This window comes from Salvelinus sp. IW2-2015, linkage group LG18 (genome assembly GCF_002910315.2).
Source record: "Salvelinus sp. IW2-2015 linkage group LG18, ASM291031v2, whole genome shotgun sequence".
Classification (NCBI taxonomy): Eukaryota; Metazoa; Chordata; class Actinopteri; order Salmoniformes; family Salmonidae; genus Salvelinus; species Salvelinus sp. IW2-2015.
The window spans coordinates 29,708,226-29,725,315 of record NC_036858.1 but is presented as its reverse complement, the minus strand read 5'-3'; positions in this window follow the sequence as shown (position 1 = coordinate 29,725,315).

Genomic DNA, 17,090 nt, shown 5'->3' with positions numbered 1-17,090 from the left:
GATTGTTAATTCTCAAAGAGGATCTTATTGAAAAATGTATTGGTCCATTATMTTTTCTACATACTTTATATCTGGTTTTAGTCATTCAAGTTTACTCTGAAAACATTTTTACACACAATTTTTGTTTTTACTGTTTTTTTTAATTTTWAAATKTCACCTTTATTTAACCAGGTAGGCTAGTTGAGAACAAGTTCTCATTTACAACTGCGACCTGGCCAAGATAAAGCAAAGCAGTGCGACACAAACAACAACACAGAATAACACATGGAATAAACAAAACATACAGTCAATAACACAATAGAAAAAAAGTTTATATACAGTGTGTGCAAATGAGGTAAGATAAGGGAGGTAAGGCAATAAATAGGCCATAGTGGCGAAATAATTACAATTTAGCAATTAAAGACAGGAGTGATAGATGTGCAGAAGATGAATGTGCAAGTACAGATACTGGGGTGCAAAGGAGCAAATAAATAAATAACAGTATGGGGATGAGGTAGTTGGATGGGCTATTTACAGATGGGCTATGTACAGGTGCAGTGATCTGTGAGCTGCTCTGACAGCTGGTGCTTAAAGTTGGTGAGGGAGATATGAGTCTCCAGCTTCAGTGATTTTTGAAATTCATTCCAGTCATTGGCAGCAGAGAACTGAAAGGAAAGGAGGCCAAAGGAGGAATTGGCTTTAAGGGTGACCAGTGAAATATACCTGCTGGAGCATGTGCTACGGGTGGGTGCTGCTATGGTGACCAGTGAGCTGAGATAAGGCGGGGCTTTACCTAGCAAAGACTTATAGATGACCTGGAGCCAGTGGGTTTGGCAATGAATATGAAGCGAGGGCCAGCCAATGAGAGCATACAGGTCGCAGTGGTGGGTAGTATATGGGGCTTTGGTGACAAAACGGATGGCACTGTGATAGACTGCATCCAATTTTCTGAGTAGAGTGTTGGAGRCTGTTTTGTAAATGACATTGCCGAAGTCAAGGATCGGTAGGATAGTCAGTTTTACGAGGGTATGTTTGGCAGAACGCGTACTGGAGACACCGTGCGCTCCACCGCATAACACGGTGCCTGACCAGTACGACGCCCGCCACGGTAAGCACGGGGAGTTGGCTCAGGTCTCCAACCTGACTCTGCCACACTCCTCGTGTGCCCCCTCCCCCAAAGAATGTGGGGGCTGCCTCTCAGGCTTCCTTGCCAGCCGTGTTCCCTAGTAATGTTGCCGCTCAGCCTTAGCTGCCTCCAGTTCCTCCTGTGGACGGCGATACTCCCCAGCCTGCCTCCAGGGTCCCTTCCCGTCCAGGATCTCCTCCCATGTCCAGGAGTCCATTACACCATGCTGCTTGGTCCTTTGGTGGTGGGTAGTTCTGTAACGATTTTTGTCGTCAGATGAAGAGTAGTCGGACCAAAGCGCAGCGTGGTAAGTGTTCATGTTAATTTATTAAAAACAGAACACTAAACAAAATAACAAAGAGAATGAAACGAAACGAAACAGTCCTGTCTGGTACAGACACAAAGACAGAAAACATAGAACACAAAACATAGAAYGTCCACCCCAACTCACGCCCTGACCAAACCAAAATAGAGAAATAAAAAGGATCTCTAAGGTCAGCGCGTGACATCTGCACGTGCTTACATGGTTCTGCACGTGCTTCTGGTGATAGAAAAAGCATTTAAAACATACCTGGCAACAGAAAATATACAACACAGTATGTCGTAACTGTGTAAATCTCAGAAACGACATAGCATAGTTACATAACATAGTTAGCATACAGTAACATAGTTAGCATCACCCTTAAGAGTATGAAAGCCACAGTTCTCTGCTGAAGCTGAAATTGCAGGACCGCCTCCACCGACGAAGACAGGAAGAGAATCTGGAACCAGATAAAATAAGGTTATTATACTTTGGGTTACTATTGTTTTAGTTTCTCAAACATATCTGTWAATTATTTTCATTCAGTTTACAAAATTGTTTTTTCATGGCTAGATTTAGTCTGCGTTTTAGTTTTCTATTATAACCTTGGTTTCTAGGTGTGGTYACCCTCTCCCCTGCGCTTCTGTGAATAAAACATGCTGCACGTTGTAGCATGTTTTTTTGTTGCCAAATCCCAGCATAGCTGTTGCTCTTATCCAGTCTATTAGCCAATTTAGTGCACCGTAGGCAGTTGCTTACTGTTGGCTTTGCATCTGCTRTGCATCCAGCTCAGTAAGGTACACATGCTCAGACCCCCTTGGGAGGGTCTCGTTGTCTGGGCAAGTCAAGTGTTTTTAAATGCAACATACAATGTTTTTGTGTAATGTCTGTGTCTTATTGTTTTGGCCTAGTCGTGGTTAATATGTCTAGTTATTAAGTGTAGCTTTTTAAAATACAATGTGAGACAGGAGGGGAGTCGGCCTACAGTGCCTATACTGCGGGCTCTTGTATTCAAGTGGCCGGGGTGCCTAACACAAATGCCTAACACAAATGTACATTGTTTGAAGCAATCTTAGTCACAAATGATGGTTCCAATAAGCCCCCTATGATTCGTTCACATTTTTTGTTCAGCGTTCGCTGGTAGAGGGTCCTGCGTGCTCTGGGCATTAATGAATGAAATGAATGAAATGAATGAAATGAATGAAATGATTTGAAAGATTTGTTATTTTGACTGAACAAGTTGAACAGATCAGAGTCAGTAAAAAAAGCCGAACTTCCCATCACTAGGAGCTGTGGAGGTGGAAACACAAAAGTCAGAGGCTTTTAGGTAAAGCAGTGGAAAATCCCCAAGTGGAAAATCCCCAGTACAAAGTCTATATTCTTATCATGTAATGACAATGCAGTGTTGTGTTGAGCCTGACCATTCCATTTCTAGGCTTGTGGATGAAGGGTGACATAAGGTAAAATGACCCCACTGGGCACACCACATCATTTCAACGTGGACAATTGGGTAATATTTGGTTGAGACCTATATTCACCCGCTCAAAAAAAGAGCCACAAGTTTGTTGAATTCCCAATGTGTTATCACTTTGCTTTCAACCATCTAAAAACACAACCAAATTCCAATGGAAAAACATGTCTGAATTTTGGTTAATGTGTTATCACTGCACTCTAAACGATTTAAAAGCACAACAAAGTTCAAATGGGAATACAATTGCAGATATTTTGTTTATATATACAACTTAATAATTTCGATTTTTGGTTGAGAGGGAGACGTGAATCCAACATATGAATTATTACCTCATAGATTAAATTGAAATCAACCCAAGCTTGAAACTCTAGGCTTATACATGCTTTTATTTCCTCATACCTGGATTACTGTAACTCTTTGTATGTCTCAGTCAGAAATTGTTTCCATTCACTTCAAAATGCTGCAGTTCAGCTTTTAATAGGCACCAGAACATTTTAACATACCACACCTATTTTAGATTTTTCTACACTGGCTACCAGTCACTTTTAGAATAGATTTTAACATTTTTTAATCACGTTTAAGGCTAGGCTTAGTTAAGCCCCATCCTATGTCTTGGATCTTTTATCTCGGGCACGGCACTGTTGACCATTCCAAAGTCTAGGTTGAAAACAAAAAGACTTTGGAATGGTCTGCCAGATGAGATCAGGCTTGCTGATTCAGTGCCTCTTTTTAAATCCCTGCTGAAGACACACAAGATGCTTTTAATGTATGATTTCAATGTATGATTTTAATTAGCTATCTTTTTTAATTCTCCTTCCTTCTGTCTTTGTTTCTTTGTTAGTACTTTTATTTCATTATGTCATAATGTGAAGCACTTGTTTACTTGTATTGAAAAGCCCTATACAAATGAAGTTATTATTATATGTATACACCCAATGACCCCAGGTTACATCACTGATGATGTGTCCAAGAGCATGGTGAGATGTATTCTTCCATTCACTTTTCTGGCAAAACCAGTGATGACCGGGGACAGACTGGTTGACAAACAAGAATAGTGTGGTGACGACTGGAGAGACAGTGGACAGCTCGGAAAGACGGAACCCGGGCTGGGGCGGGTTGGCAACTCAAACCGCATCCTCTGTGAGAAGGAGACACAAAATAAGCAGATCGACTCATGGAAACAGAACGACTCATGGAAACCTACTCCCAGGAGAGCCCGAGAGGGGGGAGAATGTGACGGTCCAAAAGTTTATGATGCATTGAAACAGACAACCGACTATGAGCATGGAATGTGTTTGCGGAAAGGTCTGCAGGAATGGCCTTAAGGTTCATCAGTCCCGGATTAAATGTTTGGAGGGAGAAGCAGAGGCACAACGCTCAGGTAGTGAACCTGGTGAGACGCAGGAGGAGCCAGGCCCGGAGTCACCCTACCTCACAGACCCTGGCGCCTCCACGTGTCTCTACTAGATCCGGCAGGCTACACTATCCTGCTAGTGTTCCSTAAAATCATTTGGGTATTTTAAAYGTGGTCACCATAATCACAAACGAAAAATAGTCCAAGAGAATTGACCAGTTCGGGATCATCTTCTTACTAAGTGTCAAAGGGAAGATTTTCTTCAGCATTGTAGCTAGGCGGCTGGCAGACTTCCTCTCCAACAACAGCTACATTGACACTTCAGTGCAAAAATTAGGCATCCCAAAAGTTTCTGGTTGTCTGGAGCGGTGACCTAGCTCATCAGCAATGCACAAGAGAACAAGGGAGAACTGGCTGTGCTCTGGCTACGGATTGATGCCCCACAAGCTGGTGCAGTATACAATTACCAAACACCATGTCCCAGGCAAAGTGGCAGACCTCCTTCTGGTCTACTACGGACGGTTCAGCATGAGAATTTACATTTAAGTCATTTAGCAGACGCTCTTATCCAGAGCGACTTACAAATTGGAAAGTTCATACATATTCATCCTGGTCCCCCCGTGGGGAATGAACCCACAACCCTGGCGTTGCAAGCGCCATGCTCTACCAACTGAGCCACACGGGACCTGTGAATCTCATCAGGKTCAGTAACATCAGAGTGGCACAGACTGAAGGTGGGAATCATCACAGGCTGCACCATCTCTGTGATCCTGTTTGCCCTGGCAATGAACATGATTGTGAAATCTGCTGAAGCTGAGTACCGGGGACCCTGAACCAAATCTGTGGTGCAACAACCACCAATCAAAGCCTTCATGGACAACCTGATAGTCACCACAGAGTCAGTGCCAGCTGATTGGATGGGCAAAATTGAGGTCGCTGGTGTTGAAGGGCAATGTCGTGGACAGATTCCGCTTCAACATCGCAGGCACACCGATCCCAAACATCTCAGAAAAGCCAGTGAACACCTTGCCTGAAAGATCCAGGCCACCTGTCAGGAGCTGGAGAGCTGGCTGAAAGTGGTTCGCTGGTCAGGACTGCCCGGCAAGTTCAAGGTGTGGATGTAGCAGCATGGCATCCTCCTGAGGATACTCTGGTCTCTGCTCATCTACGACGTCCCCATCTCTACTGTTGAGAATGTGGCGAGGAAGGTTGTAAAAATCTTCCCAGAGTGAAATAGTTCCAAATCGTTCTGATTGTGTTCTGATTTTGACATCATGTTGTTAAATTTCTCACATCATGTTTGTGTGGATGGTTGAGCACTTGCAGATGTCTCTCAGGATCCAAACAACCAGTTTTTTTACTGTTATTATAAATTAAGATGAGTATTTGCCTTTGTTATATATAATGTAATATGTTTTCTCATTCTATATGGTTGAGGAGTGCCCAGAGTGTCAAATCTATGATCACATGAAAAAGCGGGCCGTTGTGATGCATTACATCGATGTTAGACATGCATGGTCTGCCATGGGCATCAATCTAATAGGCCTTTTTGAGAAGAGAACCGCAGCTGGTAACCAGTATGCCCTAACCATGACTGACCTCTTCAGCAAATGGGTGATTGCTGAACCACTGGAGGGCAAATCGGGAACAGAGAACGCTTCAATAGTCATCAATAAACTTCTTGATTTTGGACTTGTGGGACAAGAAGTTTATTTCACCTTTATTTAACTAKGCAAGTCAGTTAAGAACTAATTATTATTTACAATGACAGCCTACACCGGCCAGACCCTAACCAGGACAACGCAGGGCCAACTGTGCGCTGCMCTATGGGACTCCCGGTTGTGATACATCCCGGGATCAAACCAGAGTCTGTAGTGACGCCTCTCGCACTGTGATGCAGTGCCTTAGACCGCTGCCCCACTCAGGAGTATCATCACTGACCGGCGAGTTGAGTTTGTAAGCGATGTACCTAGTCTTACAGTCACTGATGTCAAACATTGGTCATGAAAAGGCTAACACTTTCGAATCATAACCATRCAAGTGCTATGTTTGTCACTTTTTCATTTTCAGCTCAACAGATCCATAATAGACATAAGGTTTGCCCAGCTAGACGCCAATACGGAGCTAGTAGCAGAAATGGACACCAAAGATRTGAGTATACAAATATATTAGAAGTGTAGTAATTAATGTAATGTCTGTAACACAAACATCTCCCCTGGTACACAACAGAGTAACACTTTCTCTCAATAGGTGAAAACACTTCCCGTGTGTACATTCATATCCTGGTTGTGCAGTTGGACTAACAGCAGACATGTCCATGTCTTGTTACCTGAAGGTATGAAATGCAGATTGACTGAACTTAATTACTTTACCTTCTTCCTCGGTGCGTGGGAGCTGATACTGAGAAAGGGGACCATTACATCCTTTAGGTGGGTGTCCACTTAATGATTTATGCGACATGTTGAAGACCTAAGACTAATTTAATGTCATGTCATTTAATGTCATGTTAATGTCATGTCATGAAATACGCATGTATTTAATATATTCGACAGGTCTTTGATGGTGCGTCCAAGCAGATCAGAGTGTACAACTCAAAAGGCTCCCGCCAAGGCATCAGGTCAGAGGGTCTGGACTTGCTGAGGTACCTCAACCCTCTCCATACTTCAATTTCAAAACACATGGGAAATCGTGGTTGTGGTATATTAACCCTTTACACTAGTGGGAATTGGCTGATACGGATAGGGCTAAATTGAAATGTTTCTTACATAAGAAATATGAAATGCATATGCATAACCAGGATAGCAATTGAAAGGGAACAGTTTGGAAAAGTATTAGACAAAGATGAGGACACAACAATAAGAGAAGCAGAAATATTAACAAAATCTGAAAATACTCTGGATATAATCAGTAACATAATAAGACTATTTCTGGGGTAGGTACGTGCAACATGAGACAAAAACATTTACAGACAACAAAACATTTGCTAAAGTTGCAGGGTACAAGTGTAAAGGGATACATAACAAAATACTGTATTTATTGCAGCAATGCCTTCCGGGAACGTATGGGATCTGAGTGAATCATAAAGGCGCCGGAGGGGATGGATGCCGTTTTACGGGCTCCTAACCAACTGTGCTATTTTTAATTTTTTTGCATCGTTTGAAACTCATTTCATACATATTGTTGCTGCTACCGTCTCTTATGACCGAAAAGAGCTTCTGGATATCAGAACAGCGATTACTCACCTCGAACGGGACAAAGATATTTTCTTTAATGAGTCTGACGCAAAGGACATACTGCTTCTCCGAGACCTGGCCCAATATCCCTGTCATTCACGTGAAGAAAAGACGGAAATGCAGGGGGCGGAGATCGGGTGCCTTGTGAGAATTCGTTGGCGAGTRGGTAACCCGCCTCTACGATCTCCATCCAAAACTATCCTACCAACAGGACATTAAAAACGGTAATATCTTATGTTTTACCGAGTCGTGGCTGAACGACGACACAGATAATATACAGTTGGCTGGGTTTTCCGTGCATCGGCAGAACAGAACAGCTACGTCTGGTAAGACGAGGGGTGGGGGTGTCTATTTGTGAGTGACAGCTGGTGCGCAATGTCTAATATTAAGGAAGTTTCAAGGTATTGCTCGCCTGAGGTAGAGTACCTCATGATAAGCTGTAGACCACACTATCTACCAAGATGCTAGCACTTAGAAATGTCCTTGTTTTGAAAAAAWGAAAAAAAAGCCCATTAAAATAACATAAAATTGATCAGAAATACAGTGTAGACATAGTCATTTACAACATTAACAATCTTAGCTTGAAACAGTGTCACGACTTCAGCCGAAGTYGGCTCCTCTCCTTGTTCAGGCGGCGTGTGTTTTGTCTAGTTTCATACACACCTGGTTTTCATTCCATAATCAACTGCATGTATTTAGTACTCTGTTCCCCTCCATGTCTTTGTGTGAAATTGTTTATTGTTGAGGGTGGTATTTGTTACGTGTATTTTTCCAGGCGTTGCAGTTTTGTTTTTGACTGTATTTTGGCACTTGTTTATTTGTTATGTGATGTATATTATTTACCGGTATTAAAGTGCTCCTGTTATTATACTCCGCTCTCCTGCATTTGACTTCGCCTCCATACACCTCGCCTAACAGAATTTCACACCCACTATGGAGTCAGCAGGAGTAGTTACCTCGGTAAAAGGAGTCAAGTAACGCGTCCAGGAACATTCAGCGATGATACAACATCTTGGTACCGTGATGGATCGCGTTGTCCAGAATCTGGACCGCTGGGAGAGACAGGCAGTCTCCCCAGTGCCTCGACCAGCACAACCGGGGTCGTCTCTACCCGTCCTGTTCAGGCCCAGTCCCAGCGGGATACGTCTCTCCCTTCCCAGGGAGTATGATGGAACGGCAGCACAGTGCCAGGGATTCCTGCTACAACTGGAACTCTACCTGGCCACTGTGCACCCAGCTCCCTYGGAGAGGGAGAGAGTATATGCCCTCATCTCCTGCCTCTCAGGGAGAGCTCTGGAGTGGGAAAACGCTGTGTGGGGAGAGGAGAACGTGGCGTGGGACCACTTCGGGGAGTTCACCCGTCGCTTCCGGGCTGTTTTTGGCCATCCACCAGAAGGTAGAGCGGCGGGGGAACGACTTTCACTTGAGGCAGGGGACGAGCAGCGCCATGGAATTCGCCCTGGAATTCCGGACCTTGGATGCCGGAGCAGGCTGGAGTGACAGAGCCCTCATCGACCAATATTGTTGCAGCCTACGCGAGGATGTCCGACGTGAGCTGGCCTGCAGGAATGCCACCATCTCCTTCGACCAACTGGTGGATTTGTCCATCCGGCTGGATAACCTGCTGGTCACCCACGGACGTCCAGAGGGGACTCTGTCTGTGCCATCTTCCAGCCCCCCCGCTCCGGTGCCCATGGAGTTAGGAGGGGCTGCGCGTAGGGAGACTGGAGGAGGAGCCATCACGTGCACCATCTGTGGCCGCAGAGGGCACACTGCTGGTCGGTGCCGTGTCGGTTCCTCTGGGAATCGAGACAGCAGGCAGGGCACTCTGGCGTCACCCCAGGTGAGCATGCACCACACTCATCCAGAGTCCTCTGTTGACCACCTGTTTGTATCTGTCTGTTTCCCTGATTTTCCCCCGCATTCCCAGCATAAGGCGCTCGCTGATTCAGGCGCAGCTGGGAATTTTATCGACAGAGCGCTAGTCCTTAGTTTAGGGATCCCTATTTTTTCTGTAGTTAGACCTTTCCTGGTTCACGCTCTAGATAGTCGACCATTAGGGTCCCAGCTAATCAGGGAAGTCACCATCTCTTTGGGCATGGTAATGCAGGGGGGTCACGAGGAGAAAATCAGTCTCTTCCTCATTGACTCTCCTGCGTTTCCTGTGGTACTAGGCTTTCCATGGTTAGCTCATCATAATCCCACTATCTCCTGGCAACAGAAGGCTCTCACGGGGTGGTCGGGGAGGTGTGTAGAGAGTGCTCGGGGAGGTGTGTAGGCGTTGCCGTTGGTGCTACCATGGTGGAAAGTCCAGACCAGGTCTCCACCGTGCAGATCTCCCCAGAATATGCCGATTTGGCTCTCGCCTTCTGTAAAAAGAAGGCGACTCAATTACCACATCATCGACGGGGGGATTGTGCGATAAATCTCCTGGCAGACACTGCGCTTCCCAGGAGTCACGTGTATCCCCTGTCGCAAGCGGAGATGGTGGCTATGGATACATATGTCTCTGAATCCTTGCGTTGGGGTACATTCGTCCCTCTACCTCACCCGCCTCCTCAAGTTTATTTTTTGTGAAGAAGAAGGATGGAGGTTTACGCCCGTGCATTGACTATAGAGGTCTCAATCAGATCACGGTGAAGTACAGTTACCCACTACCTCTTATCGCCACGGCAACTGAGTCAATGCATGGGGCGTGCTTCTTCACGAAACTGGATCTCAGGAGTGCGTATAACCTTGTGCGTATCCGGGAGGGAGACGAGTGGAAGACAGCTTTTAGTAACACCACAGGGCATTATGAGTACCTCGTCATGCCGTACGGGTTGATGAATGCTCCATCAGTTTTCCAAGCCTTTGTAGACGAGATTTTCAGGGACCTGCACGGGCAGGGTGTAGTGGTGTGTATCGATGACATTCTGATATACTCCGCTACACGCGCCGAGCATGTTTCCTTGGTGCGCAGGGTACTTGGACGACTGTTGGAGCATGACCTGTACGTCAAGGCTGAGAAATGCCTGTTCTTCCAGCAGGTCGTCTCCTTCCTAGGGTATCGCATTTCCACATCAGGGGTGGAGATAGATTGTGACCGCATTGCAGCCGTGCGTAATTGGCCGACCGCCACCACGGTAAAGGAGGTGCAGCGATTTTTAGGGTTTGCCAATTACTACCGGAGATTTATCCAGGGTTTTGGTCAGGTAGCAGCTCCCATTACCTCACTGCTTAAGGGGGGTCCTGTAAGGTAGCAGTGGTCGTCTGAGGCGGACAGGGCTTTTGGGAAGCTAAGGGCTCTGTTTACCTCGGCTCCCGTGCTGGCCCATCCGGATCCCTCTTTGGCATTCATAGTGGAGGTGGATGCGTCCGAGGCTGGGATAGGAGCTGTGCTCTCACAGCGCTCGAGTACGCCACAGAAACTCCGCCCCTGTACTTTCTTCTCGTAGAAGCTCAGCCCGGCGGAGCGTAACTATGATGTGGGGGACTGGGAGTTGTTGGCTGTGGTTAAAGCGTTGAAGGCGTGGAGACATTGGCTTGAGGGGGCTATACACCCTTTCCTCTTCTGGACTGACCACCACAACCTGGAGTACATCCGGGCAGCGAGGAGATTGAACCCCCGTCAGGCAAGGTGGGCCATGTTTTTCACTCGTTTTGTTTTCACCCTTTCGTACAGACCAGGTTCCCAGAACGGTAAGGCAGACGCACTGTACCGGCTGTATGACACAGAGGAGCGGTCCATGTATCCCACTCCCATACTCCCGCCTCTTGATTGTTGGCTGCCGGTAGTGTGGGAGCTGGACGCGGACATTGAGCGGGCGTTACGTGCAGAGCCGTTCCCACTCAGTGTCCAGCTAGGCGTCTGTACGTTCCGTCTGCTGTCCACGACCGGCTGATCTCTTGGGCTCACACATCACCCTCCTCTGGTCATCCTGGGATTGGTCGGACGGTGCGCTGTCTTAGTGAGAAGTACTGGTGGCCCACTTTGGCTAAAGATGTGAGGGTTTATGTTTCCTCCTGCTCGGTGTGCGCCCAGTGTAAGGCTCCTAGGCACCTGCCCAGAGGTAAGTTACAACCCTTACCCGTTCCACAATGGCCATGGTCACACCTGTTGGTGGATTTCATAACCGATCTTCCACCTTCACAGGGTAACACCACGATCCTGGTCATTGTGGATCGTTTTTCTAAGTCCTGTCGTCTCCTCCCTTTGCCCGGCCTCCCTACGGCCCTACAAACTGCAGAGGCTTTGTTTACTCACGTCTTTTGGCACTATGGGGTGCCTGAGGATATAGTGTCTGATCGAGGTCCCCAGTTCACATCGAGGGTCTGGAGGGCGTTCATGGAACGTCTGGGGGTCTCGGTTAGCCTTACCTCAGGTTTTCACCCCGAGAGTAACGGGCAAGTGGAGAGAGTAAACCAGGACGTGGGTAAGTTTCTGAGGTCCTATTGCCAGGACCGGCCGGGGGAGTGGGCAGCGTTTGTACCCTGGGCAGAGATGGGCCAGAATTCGCACCGTCACTCCTCTACTAACCTCTCTCCCTTCCAGTGTGTGTTGGGTTATCAGCCGGTTCTGGCTCCTTGGCATCAGAGTCAGACCAAAGCTCCTGCGGTTGATGACTGGTTCCGGCGTGCGGAGGAGACATGGGACGCCGCCCATGTCCATCTTCAGCTCGCCGTGCTGCGCCAGAAGGTTGGCGCAGACTGTCACCGCAGTGAGGCCCCGGTGTTCGCACCAGGGGACCGGGTCTGGCTCTCGACCCGAAACCTGCCCCTCCGCCTGCCCTGTCGGAAGCTGGGTCCATGGTTTGTGGGGCCATTTAAAGTCCTGAGGAGAGTGAACGAGGTATGTTATAGGTTACAACTTCCTCCCGATTACCGCATTAACCCCTCGTTCCATGTGTCTCTCCTCAGGCCGGTGGTGGCTGGTCCGCTTCAGGAAGCGGAGGTGCGGGAGGTTCCTCCACGCCCTCTGGACATCGAGGGGGCCCCGGCGTACTCCGTTAGATCCATCCTGGATTCGAGACGTCGGGCGGGGGGCCTTCAATACCTCGTGGACAGGTAGCGGTACGGTCCGGAGGAGAGATGCTGGGTTCCGGAGGAGGACGTGTTGCCCTTCTATGCTGCGGGACTTCCACCGTCTCCGTCCGGATCGCCCTGCACCTCGCCCTCCGGGTCGTCCCCCCGAGGTCGGTGTCGGTGCGCTGCTGGAGCCGCGCGTCAAGGGGAGGAGTACTGTCACGACTTCCACTGAAGTCGGCTCCTCTCCTTGTTCGGGCGGCGTTCGGCGGTCGACGTCACCGGCTTTCTAGCCATCGCCGCTCCATTTCTCAATATTCCAATTGTTTTGTCTAGTTTCATACACACCTGACTTTCAAACACAGATTCAACCACAAAAGTCCAGGGAGGTTTTCCTATGCCTCGCAAAGAAGAGCATATATATATATATATATATTGGTGGGTGGGTAAAAAAAAAGCAGACATTGAATATACCTTTGAGCATAGTGAAGTTATTAATTACTCTTTGGATGGTGTATTAATACACCCAGTCACGACAAAGATACAGCGGAGAGGAAGGAAACCGCACAGGGATTTCACCATGAGGCCAATGCTGACTTTAAAACAGCTAGAGAGTTGTCGACAGCATCCGGTGAAATTGGAGGGAGCGCAATTCAAATAAATAATTGTAATATTAAACATTCATGAACATACAAGTTTATTATACCATTTAAAAGCTTCAAATCTTCTTAATCTAACTGCATAGTCCGATTTACAATAGGCTTTACAGCGAAAGCATACCATGCGATTGTCTGAGGACGGCACCCCACATCAACATATTTTTCAACCAGCACAGGCTTCACAAAATCACAAAAAGCGATTATATAAATCACTTACTTTTGAAAATCTTCCTCTGTTTGCAATCCCAAGGGTCCCAGTTACAACATGAATGGTTGTTTTGTTAGATAAAATCCTTCTTTATATCCCAAAAAGTCAATTTAGTTGGCGCCATCGATTTCAGTAATCCACTCGTTCAACATGCAGACAAAGGAATCCAAAAAGCTACCCCTAAACTTCGTCCAAACAAGTCAAACGACGTTTCTATTTAATCCTCAGGTACCCTAAAATGTAAATAAACTATAATATTTCATGCGGAAAATAGTATGTTCAATAGGAAAGTAAAATTAGTAAGCGCGCGCCCTCTTCCTCGCGCACCGAAAGACTGATATTGTTCCAATGGTCTCTTCACGAAAACTCTAAATTCTTGCTCGTTTTTTAAGAAACAAGCCTGAAACCTTGAATAAAGACTGTTGACATCTAGTGGAAGCGATAGGAATTGCAATCTGGGAGCCGGAATTACATAGGACCCATAGCTTTCCATTATAAGAGTCTGGGACCTCAATTCTTTTTAAATTCTGGTTGGTTTTTCTTCGGATTTTCACCTGCCATAACAATTCTGTTATAGTCTCAGACATTATTTGAACATTTTTAGAAACTTCAAAGTGTTTTCTATCCAATGCTATTATATGCATATCCTGGCTTCGGGGCCTGAGTAACAGGCAGTTTACTTTGGGCACATTGTCAGATGGAAATTTAGCTAAGGATGCATCAAGAACATTGTAATTACTCCACAATACTAATCTAATTGACAGAGTGAAAAGATGGAAGCTTGTATAGAATAAAAATATTCCAAATCATGCATCCTGTTTGCAACAAGGCATTAAAACAATACTGAAAAAATGTGGCAAAGCAATTCACTTTTTGTCCTGAATACAAAGTGTTATGTTTGGGGCAAATCCAATACAACACATTACTGAGTACCACTCTCCGTATGTTCAAGCATTATGTGGTATTGTGTGCAGATTGGTGAGAAAATAAATCAATTTAATCCATTTTGAATTTGGGCTGTAACAATAAAATGTGGAATAAATCACGGGGATTAATTATTTCTGAAGGCACTGTAGGTACTGTATGTGTGTGTGAGAACCTATTACAGTAATTTACTGTAGATCATTCAGCCACACTAGTTTGTCCGCTGTAGCCTGTGGGCTCTTGAAAATGTTCTAGAACCTGCATCCTCTGGCTACTCTGTACTCTTTTATCAAGGAATTTGACCGGAGCATTGTCCTAGATCAAACAGTCGACAACAATGGGAAACAAGCATAGCATACAAGTCAAGAGATACCGCGGAAACTTCACCATGAATCATATAGCCATAGCCAGCCAATCCTGATATTTGATAACCTGATATATGAGCGCTGCGCATGGGTGTGATGTTAACAGGATCCAGGGGAGGGGGGTGTGTGCCCCTGCATGCGTGCATGTGTGTGGCAGTATGCATGATATTGGAAATGCCACTCCTTAAAGGGAAAAAGACTCAGTTTACTGTTATGTAAATAGCATATATTATGGAATTACAGTGCTGTACTGGCCAATGCAATTTTAGTAAAGCATATCAAAAGTAATGTGAGAGAGGTTATAAGGAGAAGAAATGAAGCGGAAAGCAGAGGGGGAGGAGGAGGAGGTGGAGAAGGAGGAGGGGGTAATGACAGCTGTCACAGAGGCACAAACACCTCCCTCTGTGAGAGAGGACTTTCTGAGGGGGCCAAACAGCTGTCCCAGACCTGTCAGATGTGACATTATCTTACATATCAACAACCTAATTTGATTTAGATTACCTCCTGATTACTCCGAGCCTGTGAAGAGACTGCCACCCAGTGGACATAAAGGGAAAGCGACGTCAAAAAGTAGTCTCGGAAATTGTCGGAAAGTTGTTAATGTGGAAGGCAACCTGCAGGAAGGAAGACTACCTTTCTAGGGTTGCAAAATGTCATAAATGTTCCCAAAATGTCCAGGTTTTCCAGAAAACAGGGTTGTAAGATTCCAAGAATCAGGAGGAAATAAGTAGGAAATCCCGAATACTCAAACCAGGATTTCTGGAGGGGGAAAAAAGCATTTTGTGGAAAGTTGCCAGACTTTTGCAATGCTATGCCTGTCACTCTACCACATAATTATCCTCCGTTACTATTCCAGTCTTAAATAGATTATCATGAATCAATTGACTGATCAGATCAAGGGAGAGGGGGCTTTCTCTGATGCTGTCAGGGTATAGAGTTGTCTTGGCTATGATAAAGCACATAGGTGTAGAGTTGAATGGACCAAAATACAGAATGGACCAGTACAGTATAGGGCCTATGATTCTACGATAAATCCTGTGATATACCTAGGATTCCCAAGGTTCTTCCCTTTTCTTTAGGGGCAATATGCACCTCTGTGGCAACATAACAAGCAACAGTATAATGTTTAGGTTGTATCCTTTTGTCTCTACCTTTTGTATTTGGTGAACAATTACAGTTGTAGTTGGTGGCCAACACTGTTGACTGTTTTATGTGTGTTAATCATTACTGCCATCCCCTGGAACAGTATGGTTATTGCAATGATATAAATGTTCATTACTTTGTCTGAAAACGTCACAAGCTGTCAAATCTTTGCTTCCTCCATCCTGCTATCGTTATAACCTCTCAAAGCTCGGCGGAGGAGAGGATCAGAGAAGAATGGGATAAACTCTCAAAATACAGGTGTGCCAAGCTTGTAGCGTCATACCCAAGAAGACTCAATGCTGTAATCACTGCCAAAGGTGCGAAAACAAAGTACTGAGTAAAGGGTCCGAATAGCAAGGATGTAAGCTTTTCAGACAAAGCCATTGAGTGTATTAATTGACACAAGTGGCACACTACTGTAATGGATATCTTTCACCAGTATTTGACATGATTGGCCATGATTTGACATTTAGGTCACACTGTCATTCTGTACAAATTCAGCTTGTTTATCGTAGCAGTGAAATGTACACCAATTCAATGAAATAGACAGTGTCCTGTGAAAGGATGTTTATAGCAGTAAAGACTCCAATCAAATGTTGTCCCTTTTATGATTATCCAGTTTGGTATTGTCTGTATATGGTCATAACGCTTTATCTGCCAGAATCAGTTGACGGTTGACTAAAATGAGTTGCAGCCCAAACATCTGTCATTCACAAGGTGGAACAAGCCCGTCATTTTTTATCTGGGCAAGGCCATAAGTTAATGTCAATTAAGACTAACTCTGTTGGGCATAAAGGGTCTGAGTAGAGCACAGAGAAGGGATTGTTTCCAGTTTGGCAATGGTGGTTACCTAGCTACACAAGCCAGTTGTCAACACCTTCAGGATCCCTTAGCTAGACAAGTGACAAAAAGTCTAAATCCTGTAGAGTATATTCAGAACACACCTTCTCATTACCAGGATTCTGGATTGTGGAGGAGAAGGTCACAAGTCATTTGACAATTGCCAGTTAAGGTTTTGAATGAAGCGGAAAATAAATAAGAGAGTGGGAAGGGGGTGGTCTTGGTCTGAATGCTACCTCCTCTCTGTTTCTAAGTAAGGGCGGCTATTTCTCTAGGGTGGGAATGACAGTGTGAGATTGACTGTATGCTAATGAAAGCGCAACAAGTGTGAGAAGCTTGTCTGTCCTTTGGTGAAATATATTTTGTACGGTTATAGTTTTGAACAATTCCCACCCCAAATAGTTGTTTGCACATTTCTTGCAGCCAAGAATTGGTATGGGAAGACAACAACAGGTCAAGCATGTTCTCTGTGCTCCCACTTAC